Here is a 13,139-nt window from a genome sequence, read left to right on the forward strand (position 1 = left end):
TTCTCCCCGTCAGCTCGTGCACACTGCTTTGGATGGCTGTGCACAGCACAGCCATCCAAAGCAGTGTGCTTACAGTGAAACAGTGACACAGCACTTAGTAAAACAGCACACAATCCTTTGATCGCCACTCATGTTAACCACTTCCTGTCCAGTGTCATTAGTACAGTGTCCGTGAATTTTTTAGCACTGATTACTGTTTTGGTGTCACTGTGGATGTCAGTGACACCAAGTCAGTTCCCCCTAGTGTCAGAATGTCCACCTCATTCCCACTATAAGTTGCTGATTGCCACCATTACTAGTAAAAATAAAAAAAATCCCAGTATATATACTGCCATTTGTAAATGCTATAACTTTCACATTCATTTACACATATTGGAATTGTTTTTAGCAAAGACATGTAGCAGAATACATTTTGGTGTAAATATATGACAAAAGTTGACTTTTTAAATTTTTTTACTGGACATGTTTAATAGCAAAATGTCAAAAATATTGTTTGTTTGTTTTTTTTCAAAATTGTTGGTCTTTTTTTTATAGTGCAATAAATAAAAAGTGCACAGGCGATCAATTGCACGACCGTGCAATTATCAGTTGAATTAGTGCAGCGCCGAGTAGCAAACAGGGGCCTGGTCATTAAGGGGGGTAAATCCTCAGGAGGGCAAGTGGTTAACAATGTGTAATATACGGTCCCTTGAGTTCAGATTTCCAGGAGACATTGACCTCTAAAAGACCAAGGAAAGGCATGAAAAAAGATTCTGTTCTCTCTGGTATACACAGGATCCTCCTGCCAGTGTCTTGTTTATTATGGCTTTGAGGGAGATGGTAATGTAGAGAGATCTTTTTACTGCTTGTAGGGAAAATGTAGTGATAGAGTGTGGATATTGTTAAAGCTACTAGGCTACAATGAGCAGCAGAGCGAGTTGGACTACTAAATTGAGGAGGTGGAAGCTCAGGGTATTCTACCTTTCCATCAAAAACAGTCACTGAACATATGTTGAAAAATGTGAAGTGGTATTTGATTTCTATATCGTCTTAAGAAAAATAGTGCCACATTGACACTTGCAAAGATAAATAAAATCCCTCTTCCATGAATTCTACAACAATAACATTCCAGTGAACCTGTTAAGTGTCAGAGGCATTCAGAGGAGTGAACCATGAGGAACTCTCAGTATGAAATGTTTAGGTCATTTATTTATTTTATTTTATTTATTTCAGATACTTATATAGCGCCATCAATTTACGCAGCACTTTACATATATATTATACATTCACATCAGTCTCTAACCCTCAAGGGGCGTACAATCTAAGGTCCCTAACTTACATTCATACATACACATACTAGGGCCAATTTAGACAGGATCCAATTCACCTACCAGCATGTCTTTAAAGTCTAGGAGGAAACCGGAGTACCCAGAGGAAACCCGCACAGGGAGAACATGCAAACTCCATAATAACAATAGTGAAAAAAAGGTTTTGTTAAACAAATGACACACATAATTTTTTCTTTTCTCATCTTTACTGAGCAAATTATTTAAATATTCAAGATCTGGTGGAAAAGTATAGTATCAGCTAAAGACTTTTGCAGATAGTTCTTATACAGGTTTAACTGACTCCTCTCTATCTCTTACATAATTATTCCCTTTAGACCATTTGCCATGAAAATCTTAGTGATTGGCTGGGGTAAAATGCATATTCAAAACTCTAATCTTAGGGGAAACCCATCAAGTAGCAAAAACAATATTAATCAGAACCTAGGCTGGTTACAGTCTTGCTGCCCACTAAATCTAGACTAGTGGCGCTCTGACTTTGGCTGGGCCACTACGCCCTAATTTGTGGACACCTCTCATATAAGGTTGGTTTCATTACATCCCTGTCACTATCAGTGGCCTTTACTATTCACATTCTTACAAGAGACTTTTTTTTAATAATTACTGTGTTCTACAGTCATTAAGTACTTTAATACAGCGCAATAGCTGAAAGAGGGCTAGAGCACAGCTCTCTTGTTCTGCGAGGGTGTCTATAGAGTTTGGTCTTGTGATGTGGTGTATTGCTCCACATTGCACTGTGAAATAGGGGGGTGGGGCAAGCAAAAAGTTTAGTTTATTGTGGTCGCCAATATAAAAAAAAAAAAGAAGGAATAGCAGGGGAGAGGAAGCTGATGCCAATTGTTAGGAGCCAGACATATGCTCTTAAGTCATCTGTCTGTGTCCCTCCTCAGGCCACCTCTCAGCCATTTTTATCCCCAACTCTCTCTTTCTCTCCCTGCAGCTGCCAATGCCATGATGCCTGTCCCTCTCCCCTCAGCTGCCTTTTGGCCATTAAGATTGGAGTGGGCAGTCCTACCAGAACCGGGCTTGTTGCCTTGAAACGGGCACATAGGTAGGATGAGGAGAAGTAGCCACTGCTAGAAGAAATACAAGCATCATAGTAGTGGTGTCTGCAGGGATGGGTAAAATTGCCTAACCAGTTGGCTGAGGAGGGTCAGAGACAGGCACCTGTCATTCAACTTGCTAGAGTCACCCGTCAAGCCAACAAAAATGACCATGTGGGGTGGGTTACAGAGTAAAGAAGAAAGGGAATAACCTTTATAAGGGAACTGGTGGAGAAGATAGTTATGGAGTAAGGGAACAATACAGCTGAGGATCAACTGCTGTATCATTGCCACTAACAGTAGGGAAGTCCTTAGAAACAGCAGGATTGACCAGTTATTTACTAAAAAAGTTTTATTCTGATACGTTTCTGCATACAGGTTCAGAATAAATAGCAATATGTACAAATTAAATTTGGGTGTTTAATGCAGAACAGGGGTCACCACTCAAATTCAAACAATAAATGCTCTAACCATCCAAATGTGAATTACATTTTTCCCAGGATGTCCTTTTTTGTGGTTTGTTATCCCTTCAGACAGGCAGCTGTGAAAAAAAATCACAGTATTGTAAGAATGAGAGGTATAAACCAACACAATACTACCTGTTGCAAGAAACTTAAAAAAAGGATTTGCCCAAAGTCAGAAAAATATTTTACATTATTTTCTAATTTGCTTGCAGAGTATAGGTAATGCTTACCTATTTTTAAGATATTTAAAGCCTATTTAAATTACAAGATCACAAGCCTTAAAAGCAAGAAAAAGTGCTGTTTTGCATTAAGCACAGAAGATCAGTATCTCTACAGCAGATATTTATTCAACAAGCATTTGCAATGAAATTTATGTTTTTCAAAAAGAACAGTTTTAAAAGTCTGCAAAAATCCAGCTGTTTCTCCAAGATAATCACTGCTCATAATTCATCCAGTTTATATTTGGAAACGAATAAGCAATCTGTTAATTTGTCTCTGAAAATATGATAAAATTGCTTGCTATTCCATATTCATATAATGTATTTTCAGATATAGATGAATGCTTACTAGCTCTGATTCTGGGCTAACCTTACATGTTGGCCTGTTTGTTATTTTATTGTGCTTTTGAAAAATCCTACCTTGTTTAGTGCTCCCCCCACACAGCAAGGGTTAACTGTTCATTCATTCCTAGGGTACCCGTAAACAGAACTTTACTCTTCTCCCTGATGCTACAGATTGTAGGCAGTCCCTCAGCCTCCTTACATTCAATCAGAGCTATTGGCCCTGCATTATACTTGATGATGTCAGAGTACTTGTGACCACTTAGACCAGAGGCTGTGAAGGCCAGCCACAAAGCATGAAGGAAGCTTGTGGTAGCAGGGATTAGATAAGTAAACATAGTTTTTACTGGTATCTTAACCATAAACTAGCAAAATCATGCAGTGCAGTGAGTGTCCCACTGCAAGGGAGGATTTTTCAAGCTTTTTTTAATCCAAAAGTGTATTTATTGGTAGTGAAAAGGGTATATATTAACAGTATCAATGCATACAAAGACGTGCCTACATTGTACATATCCAGTCAATGTAATAATAGGGATATTTTATAAAGACAATTGGTGATCATTAAAGATCATTAAAGTCCATGTGATTAGAATATAACTGGGTGGAAAAAACGACTGAAACTAGAACCAAAAATATTATGTTCCATGTCTGATACAAAAACGTGAAAATAAGAAGTAGTATCCATAGCAAACCAAGAGCATGTGAAGCACTGTAATAAAAAAATTCAGACCTAAACATTATGAAGGGAAGTGGACCTTCTGGTCAAAAAAGAAAAACTCCCTGCAAACTAGAGTAAGACAGATAGAAAGGACTGCACAGGTTGGGAGAGTGACTGCTGGAAAAGTAAGAGTGGAAATTCGTAAATTTAATAAAAGACAATTTTATAATGCAGTTTATAGAAGTCTCAACTAGAAAAGATAGTATACTTACATTCTCAAACAATGCAAAGTCTATTAAAAATGTTTATATAATGAAAAATATGGGTAGCCTGGTGGAATCTAATCCCTCGAAAATATCACCTCAAGTTCTAGACTCAATGGAAAGCCTAGTAATTTAGTATGAATTCCCTTTAGCCATTAAGTACTGGTTCACTGACATCTATCACAAAACTTTCCAATAGCAACTATCTACTTAGCTTATCTACTTCGCTTATCAAGACATATTTTTCTATTCTGTAGGGACACCCTATTCCCAAAGATACCATCTGCTCACATAGCAGTGGTGCCAAGGAAGATAAAGACCCATCACTCTGTTCAAGATATAGGTCAATCTCACTCTTAAACACTGATTTAAAGCACTTTACAAAAACACTGGCTAACCATCTCCCATTTGTCATGGATCATTCACTATGACCAGGTAGGATTTATGGCCTGTAAACAGGCCAGGGACAGCATCTGTAGGACCACCAATCTCATACACTTTACCAGGTTGAAGTTTCTTCACTGCTTTTTTAGCTGAATCAGAGATGGCCTTTGACAGGGTAAATTGTGGGAATTTCTAAAACTAACACTCATTCATATAAGCCTAGATGCATACATGATTCAGTGGGTGGATGTGTTTTTTTTATTTAGTTGCAATGGCAAAGCTGAATGAAACTGTCTCCATAGCCTTTACATTAGCTGGTCTAACTCAGCAAAAGCTGTCCACTTCCTCATTTATTTTCATTTTGATTCTTGAGTGCCTCCTGAGGTGTATCTGAGGTAACACTAATGTCACAGGCTTTAAAGTAGGGGAACGCAACAAAAGCAAGCTTCCTACACCCATGGTCTACTATTCTTCATTACTGTGCCAGAGCTTACTATTCCTAACCTCCCACAGGAACTCAAGACCTATTCAAAATTTTCTATTTACAAAATCAACCTGGTAAAACGGGAATCAAATATCAACAGTACTCCTCCTTTAAATTCTATTACATTTAACTTCTCATTCAAGTGGGAAAATAAATGAACTCAATAATTGAAGGTATTTTCAAGGAAAAGTATTTGCCTCTTCTTTCAGCAATTAAACCTGACCTGCAAAGATGAAAACCACTCAGACATACAGTACATGGTTTAAGAAGAATAACATTCTGAAAATAAATGTACTAGCCTACTGCTGTAACTTCTCCAAGCCCTCCCAATCCCTATTTTACACACCTTTTTGAGAAAGGTGAAATGTGGATTCACCTAATTCTGTGGGAAGACTATCTTCCCAGAATTAAAAACACAGCCCTTAGCCTACTAACATACAGAGGAGATCTTGGTCTAACCAACCTGCTACAATGCCATCATGCTGTACACCTCGCAGGTGACATAGGCTGGTGTAAACAAAAAACTAAAGAGTGTGTGGTCCTTGAACAGACCATGTGACCCTTTCCCCTCCACACACGTCCATGGCTTCCACCATTCAGTCATGTAGCAGTCAAAAACACCCTTTGATACGGACCACAGAAAGGACTGTCAAGAAATTGAAATGTATAACTTGCATTTGATCAAACCTCTCCTAATGGTGCTGTTAATCCTGAGTTCTTCCCAGGCCTACAAGGATTGTTGACCTCCTTGTAGCCCAAAATAACCAGACCTCACTCAGGTCAACATTTTTAAACTGTTCATAAGGACCCCTTTCTGCTCCTCCATGCTCTTACCATCTCATTACCCATCCTGAGGACTATACCCCTCTATTTCTAGATAAATAGGAGAGGGATCTCAATCAACAATTCATGAGAGAACAACAAGACTCTTCAACATTTTGTTTGTAAGTTCTCCATTTTTATTTGAGTCACAATTTCTAAAAGATTCTGGGAGTCTGGCTATAAATTGCTAAATATGGTACTGGTTCCCCACAGGGCTTCATTAACTGAGGCTTTAATTGCTGGAAAAGTGGTATATGATGCAATTGTCTGGGTATAAGGAGATTCTTGGGGCCTATCCCCAGGTGTTGGGCTAAGAGGAAAGCACCCTATAAGAAGCAAGCCTCTATTTTCTTGTTCTTTTCTTCCTCTACTCTTCCATGACCTGAAAGAAAAAACCTTGCAGTGGCCCTTTTGTGCCCCGGCTAACACTATGTTATTATACTACGATGTGATTAAAAAGTTCCTTTCTAAATGAGTTTAGTTTGAATATTAACTTATACAGTGGTTGCAACTTTCTGTCTCCATTGATATGTAAGTGCGTGTTTATGCTCTTATATGTGATATCATAACATGGGGGTACTTTGTACCTGTAAACTAAGTAAAGAATTTAGAAAAAAAAAAAAACCCCGGCCAGCTATACTTTTTCCATTTTTTAATATGCATTCTAAAATGCAAAAATAATTTATATATTTACTGTCCCTGATTTGCTATTTATCTAGCTGGGTAGCTAAGATCCAATGGCTTGCATTCAGAACTGCTCAGACCAGATTGCTTAGAGGTTCATTCTGCACAGGGGAGATCAGGGACATTGAGATTCCCCACTCTCTTCTTGTTTGCCATTCTGACGATTTTTTTTTGGCCCCAAGTTCACAGGATGAGCAGGTGATTGGAGAAGAAGCACTGTAGGGTGGTACATAAGACCTTCTTCCAGTCTTCAATGGTCCACTGGTGGTGCTTCATGGGCCAGGCAAGCCTCTTTTTCATATATTGCTATCTTAGCAATGGCTTTCTTACAGCCACTCAACCTGTCAAACCTGCAGCTCAAAGTCTTCTCACAGCTGAAACTGAGACTTGCCTACTTTGATCAGTGTTAAGCTGTTGTCCTGTGAGCTGCTTGTTATGAAAAATGTTGACTCTTCTGATTCTGCTGTGGCTTTGGGTCTGCCAGACTTCATTCTTTTAGAGTGTTCCACAGTTTCCAAGTGCCTTTTTATGGTGTAAGAAACTGTACTCACTGGCACCTTGGCTTTCTTTGAAATTTCTCTAACAGAAAGACCTACACTTTTAAGGATTATGATGATCTGTCTGGCTTCCTTTGTTAATGGCCCTTTTCTCACCATTTGGAGAGCAATATACTACTTCCTGCAATACAGTACTGTTCAAATATTGCTTAGGTGGGTGTAATAACACAGTCTGTTTCAACACTGCTTTTATACAGACCTTGAGCTTGTAAGTAATCAGCACAATTTGGGACACCTATAGAAATTGTTAGCATAAACTTTCAAGACTTAATTTACTTGCATTGTTGCAGAACAACTGTAAGTTGTTCACCCATTGTTTCTTCCCTGAAGAAGAGCTTTTTGTACATTATTTACCTATTAACCTAAAGTTTTTTTCCCACATTCCACATCTGGTAGTTTACCACTTACCTTTTGTACCTTTTCAGGTTATTCACTGGACTTGAACTGTTTACATTTCAATAAAAACTAGAAAAATGGGGGTGTTCTAAAACTTTTATTCAGTAGTGTATATGACACATCCTAGATAGTCAATTGGTGGAATAAGCAGTTGTTTCCAACCTGGAACTAGTATGCAAGGGGTTAATTTCCTAAAGATACATAGACTGTTCACTTTACAGGGGAATTTTCACTCACCAGTGAATTTTTCCTTAGTTTAATGAATGAGGTGACGCTCTGCTGACTTCCAACATTTAATCATGTGGAAGCAAGAATTTATTTACTTATTTATTTTACTTTCCCAGCATGTAAATGTGCCAACTACTTTCATGCCAATAACTCAGGCAATGGTGAAACTGAAGGGACAGCATGACTGCCTTGTAATTGGCATTTTGAAAAAGAGGGTTAGTGAAATCACAATATGTAGGATTGCAGCATCCTACAATCCCCTCATAACATATTTATTAAAGTGAATTATGAATGTCATTTATCTAAGATAACGTGTAATGAAAGAAATGTGCAGGTTGCCACTGATATCCTCATGGACAGGTTAGTTGCCTGGCTGTTTGTGGTTTCACTACTTTATGAATCAAGAAGAAGAGTGGCGCAAATACTGAACTACATACTTGCCCAAGATAAGTGAAAATACTAAAGGTATCTAATCCAGATGACAGCCAGGCCACTAAGATTTTTGAAATATTTACTGTATATTTGCCAGTATTTTGTCTATTTATTTCTCTTAGTGCAGGTTTGCTTACCTCTGAACCTTTTTGGTAACTTCAGAAGTCTACATTACAAATCTTATTAGATAACCCACTCCACACTTATGCATCCACTCAATTGATACAGTGATTTAACCACTTCCCGTCTGTCCTATAGCAAAAATACTGCTACAGGATGGCAGGGGTGTGCAAAATCATGTATATATACGTGATTTTGCAGTCCTGGATAGGGGGCGCGCGTGCCCTACCCGTGCCACCAGCTGTCAATCACTGGGTTCCAGCTAGTAATTACTCGCCGACGTCCGGTGATTTCTGAAGATCTCTGATGGGCAGGCGGACTGTTTTGTTTACTAACAGTTCTCCTCCCTGTCAGCTCGGGCACACTGCTCTGGATGGCTGCACAGCCATCCAGAGCAGTGTGATTACAGTGAAGCACACTGACACAGCCCCCAGTAAAACACTCCCTGCACACAGTTAATCCTTTGATCACCCCTCATGTTAACCCCTTCCTGCCCAGTGCCATTAGTATAGTGCTAATGCTTTTTTTTTTTTTTTAGCACTGATCACTGTATTGGTGTCACTGGGGATGTCGGTGACACCAAGTCAGTTCCCCCCAGTGTCAGAATGTCCACCTCAGTCTCACTATAAGTTGTTGATTGCCACCATTACTAGCAAAAATAACAAAAAAATCCCAGTATATATACCGCCATTTTTAAATGCTATAACGTTCACATAAACCAATTAATTTACACATATTTGGATTTGTTTTAGCAAAGACATGTAGCAGAATACATTTTGGTGTACATTTATGATGAAATTTAATTTTTTTTAATTTTTTTTACTGGAGATGTTTAGTGGCAAAAAGTAAAAAATATTTTTTTTTCTCAAAATTGTTGGTCTTTTTTTTTTATAGGGCAAAAAATAAAAAATGCACAGGCAATCAAATACCACTGGAAGAAAGCTCAATTAATGCGAAAAAAAGGTTGTAAATTTCATTTGGGTGCAGCGTTACATGACCGTGTAATTGTCAGTTAAAGTAACGCAGCGCCATAATGCAAGAAATGGCCTTGTCAGGAAGGGGGGTAAATCCTCAAGAGGGCAAGTGGTTAATAAATAAAAAGTGTAATAAAATACTATGTGAATAAAAGAAATCAAGTAGTTAACAGCTGTATTAAAAAAATAAATCCTTTATAATATATATAAATTACCTAGGGGCAACACTCAGTGATATTTGGTTCAGTGGAAGGGAATACATCTTCATGATGCGAGTGCAAAGTTTGATTTTTTTTTTGTTTTTATTGGATATGTTTATAGCAGAAACTTAACAATATTTTTTTTCGGCCTTTTTTCGTTTATGTAGTAAAAAATGAAAAACCCAATGGTGATCACATACCATCAAAAGAAAGACCTATTTGTGTGAAAAAAAATATTTACATTTTATTTATGTACAGTGTTGCATGACTGCACAATTGTCAGTTAAAGTAGTGCAGCGCTGCATAGCAAAAAATGGCCTGGTCATGAAGGGGGTAAAACCTTCTGGAGGGCATGGGGTTAAGTGATTATACACTCAGGTTATAACTAGAATAACAATATAATTAGTATTAAATATTATGTATATAATAATCCTGTTGCACATTTCTTTTTGAAAATTTTACATGCAAATGATAAAGAATTAGTATGTACTTTTTTATACTATATAAGTTCTCATAAATGTGTTATTAGAGATGTTTAGATATCAAATGTAACCGTTACTTAAATTTTCTTTGTGATTAGAGGTACTGAACCCATTTTTAGTTTTATTTGAGCTATGGGGTCAAGGTTGGCTGAGTTGCATGGTGTTTCTCTTTAATTTCCCAATCCATATATTTTAATTGCCAAATGCAAGATAGAAAGAATTGATATTTTATTTAAAGTTCAAAGTATGTGGTACATACTTCATTTATCTATCATTGCTGGAATGTAGGAGATGAGGAATTGGTACGTTGTCACAGGCAGATAGATAATATGTAGTGAAGGAGACACAGGCTGTAATTTAACATGTGGTGGATACAAGAAACAGTGAGAGTAATTAATAAAAGAGTGAGATGAGTGAAGGCATCATGGAATCCAGCGAAGTGTAACAGAAGTTGTTTCTCATCACTAGCTCCTGATGGATGATGTACTGTGGTGGTTTTGTTGTTTTCTTGCTGCTTTGCTTAGCAACCGCTGTTAGCATTGCCTAGTTCTGCTGTTCTAAAGCATTTTACTTACACAAACCAAACTGTGCTGAGAATAGGTTTTTAAATCTGTGCCTCTAAGAGTTAAATTTTCTGGATAAGAAAATCCTTTCCATAAGACAGACATATCTTGAAACTCTTAATGATATAATGATATTGACTGTTTTATTATTTTGTGTCCATCGTTGAGCTTATATATACTACTAGATCTGGGGACAAACAACTCACCTCAAACAAAAGTTTTAAACAACACAAGAGTTTCAAAATCCAGAGAAATAAAATGTGAATTTCTACCCATAGAAATCAGTCAGATTGGTAGATTACAATGCGAGGTGTGACAATTTAATTCCTGGAATGGACCAAGTAAGAACCCAATCAGACACCTCTGCATTCTTCAAAAGTTAGGATGGAATTTGAAGATGACGTTCTCTCTGATCTTCTGTCAAGATTTGATGTACCATCTTTGCAGAAATTCTTCTCATTCCCAAATCTTCTGTCTGCCGCACTATTTCCCTGTTCATGTTTAATTCTTCAGTCAATATATGTGAATTCAATCTTTGACTTGAGTGTATGAGGGTTTGCATTCTGTCCATTGTATTTTTGGCTTCTCACCATTTGTGTCATCTTTCTGCCTCTACCTAACCACTTGCCCTCAAGAAGATTTTACTCCCTACATGACTGGGTCATTATTTGCTATTCAGCACTGTGCTACTTTAACTGGCAATTGTGCAGTCATGCAATACGGTACGCAAATTACATTTTTATAATTTTTTCACACAAATAGAGTTTTTCTTTGGTGGAATTTGATCACCACTGGGTTTTTTTTTACTGTTTATTATATAGACGAAAAAAGACCAAGAATTTAAAAACCCAATATTTTCTACTTTCTATTATAAATCATATCCAATAAAAAAAATATTTCTTCATAACTTTAGGCCAAAATGTATTCTGCTACATCTATGGTATAAAAAACAAATTCCAATAGGTGTATATTTACTGGTTTGTATAAAAGTTATAGCATCTACAAACTATGGTATATACAGTATACTGTATCTGAATATTGATCAATCCTGATGTACTAATGGCCTCATTTATTGAGGCTCCAATATGCCAGGACAGTACAGATACCCCCCAGATGACCACTTTTTTAAAAGTAGACATTCTGAGGTATTTATTAAGAGATATAGCAAATGATTGGAAATGGTAATTTTTTCTAATTTTTTTACATACTCTCACCAGTGCTGTATAGTGTCTTCATATGATTGGTGTAGTGATGATCAGGGATACTGACTGGTGACAATATGTTAAAAAAAAATACTTTTTTATAAAAAATTTTAAAACTTTGTTTTTAACTTCTGTCATCAGAGTAGCTCAGTGTCACCATAATGACACTGTACTACTTTCGGGGGTGATCAGGTTTTTTTTTTTTTATACAGTGATGATCACTGTAAAAGTTTTTACTGTCATGAATGGGTTTCCCATTCATGAACAGCTTGTATGGTTGTGATCTGTGATTGGTTATAGCTAATCACATGGTACAGGTAGCCAGGTACCATATGATTACTGTGGGCCATACACAGATCACAGCAGTAAGCAAGCTGGTCATGAATGGAAAGCCATTCAGGACAGGTTGTTTACATTGTTATCATGTGATCACTATGACCAATCATAGCGATCACATGATACCCGGTTACCACTAACAGAAATTGGCTGTGTCACAGGAGCAGGGGCGGACTGACCATTTGGAAACTCGGGGACTGCCCGAGGGCCCGGGGTCAATAGGAGGCCCCATGAGTACCTTTTTCATAGGCTTTTTTGAGTTTGGGCAAGGACACAGGGGCCCCATGATCCCCTATTGCCCAGGGCCCCATGAGTTGTCAGTCCACCCCTGCACAGGAGGGATGCACTCCTAACCCAGAAAAGGCAGACTCATGTATAGATACGTGACTGTACCTTCAGCTGCCTCCCTGCTGCAGTAAATGTACTGTGGCAGGTCTGTAAATGGTTAAACCACCTATGGCTTTCCAAACACTTGATTTCCTCATGAAATTGTCACTGTAAGCCTGTTGTAACAGAGCTAAAGTTTCACTGGCACTTTTTGCCAATTTTCACACAAAATTTGATGTTAATCTGCTGCTCCAGATTCGTGTCACTCATTTTCTGCCAACAGCGCAACACACACGTGTTATTTCTTCTACTACTCTGTGAGGACTGGGTCAACTGGTCTGCGACCCAGGTGGATACAAGTTAGGACATGTCAGAACACACTCGAGTGCAAATGTCTGTGTGACTCGCCACCATAGTGCTACGATGTGGGCTTTCCGAGATTTAAATTTTCACACCTCATAGATAACCATATATAATGGATGTTTAATTTTTTCATGGTTTTATATCTGTATTTTTATCTGAAATTCCTATGCTGCAGCTCCTCCTCAGTTACTAATCTAGTCTCTTCCACTACCCAATGGGTTCTGAATTCTATATGAGCTACATCGGATGACGTGACATTTGACTACAGGTTG

This window comes from Staurois parvus, unplaced genomic scaffold, assembly GCF_062004578.1.
Source record: "Staurois parvus isolate SC_StPar_1 unplaced genomic scaffold, SC_StPar_1.0 ptg000007l, whole genome shotgun sequence".
NCBI classification, from domain to species: domain Eukaryota; kingdom Metazoa; phylum Chordata; class Amphibia; order Anura; family Ranidae; genus Staurois; species Staurois parvus.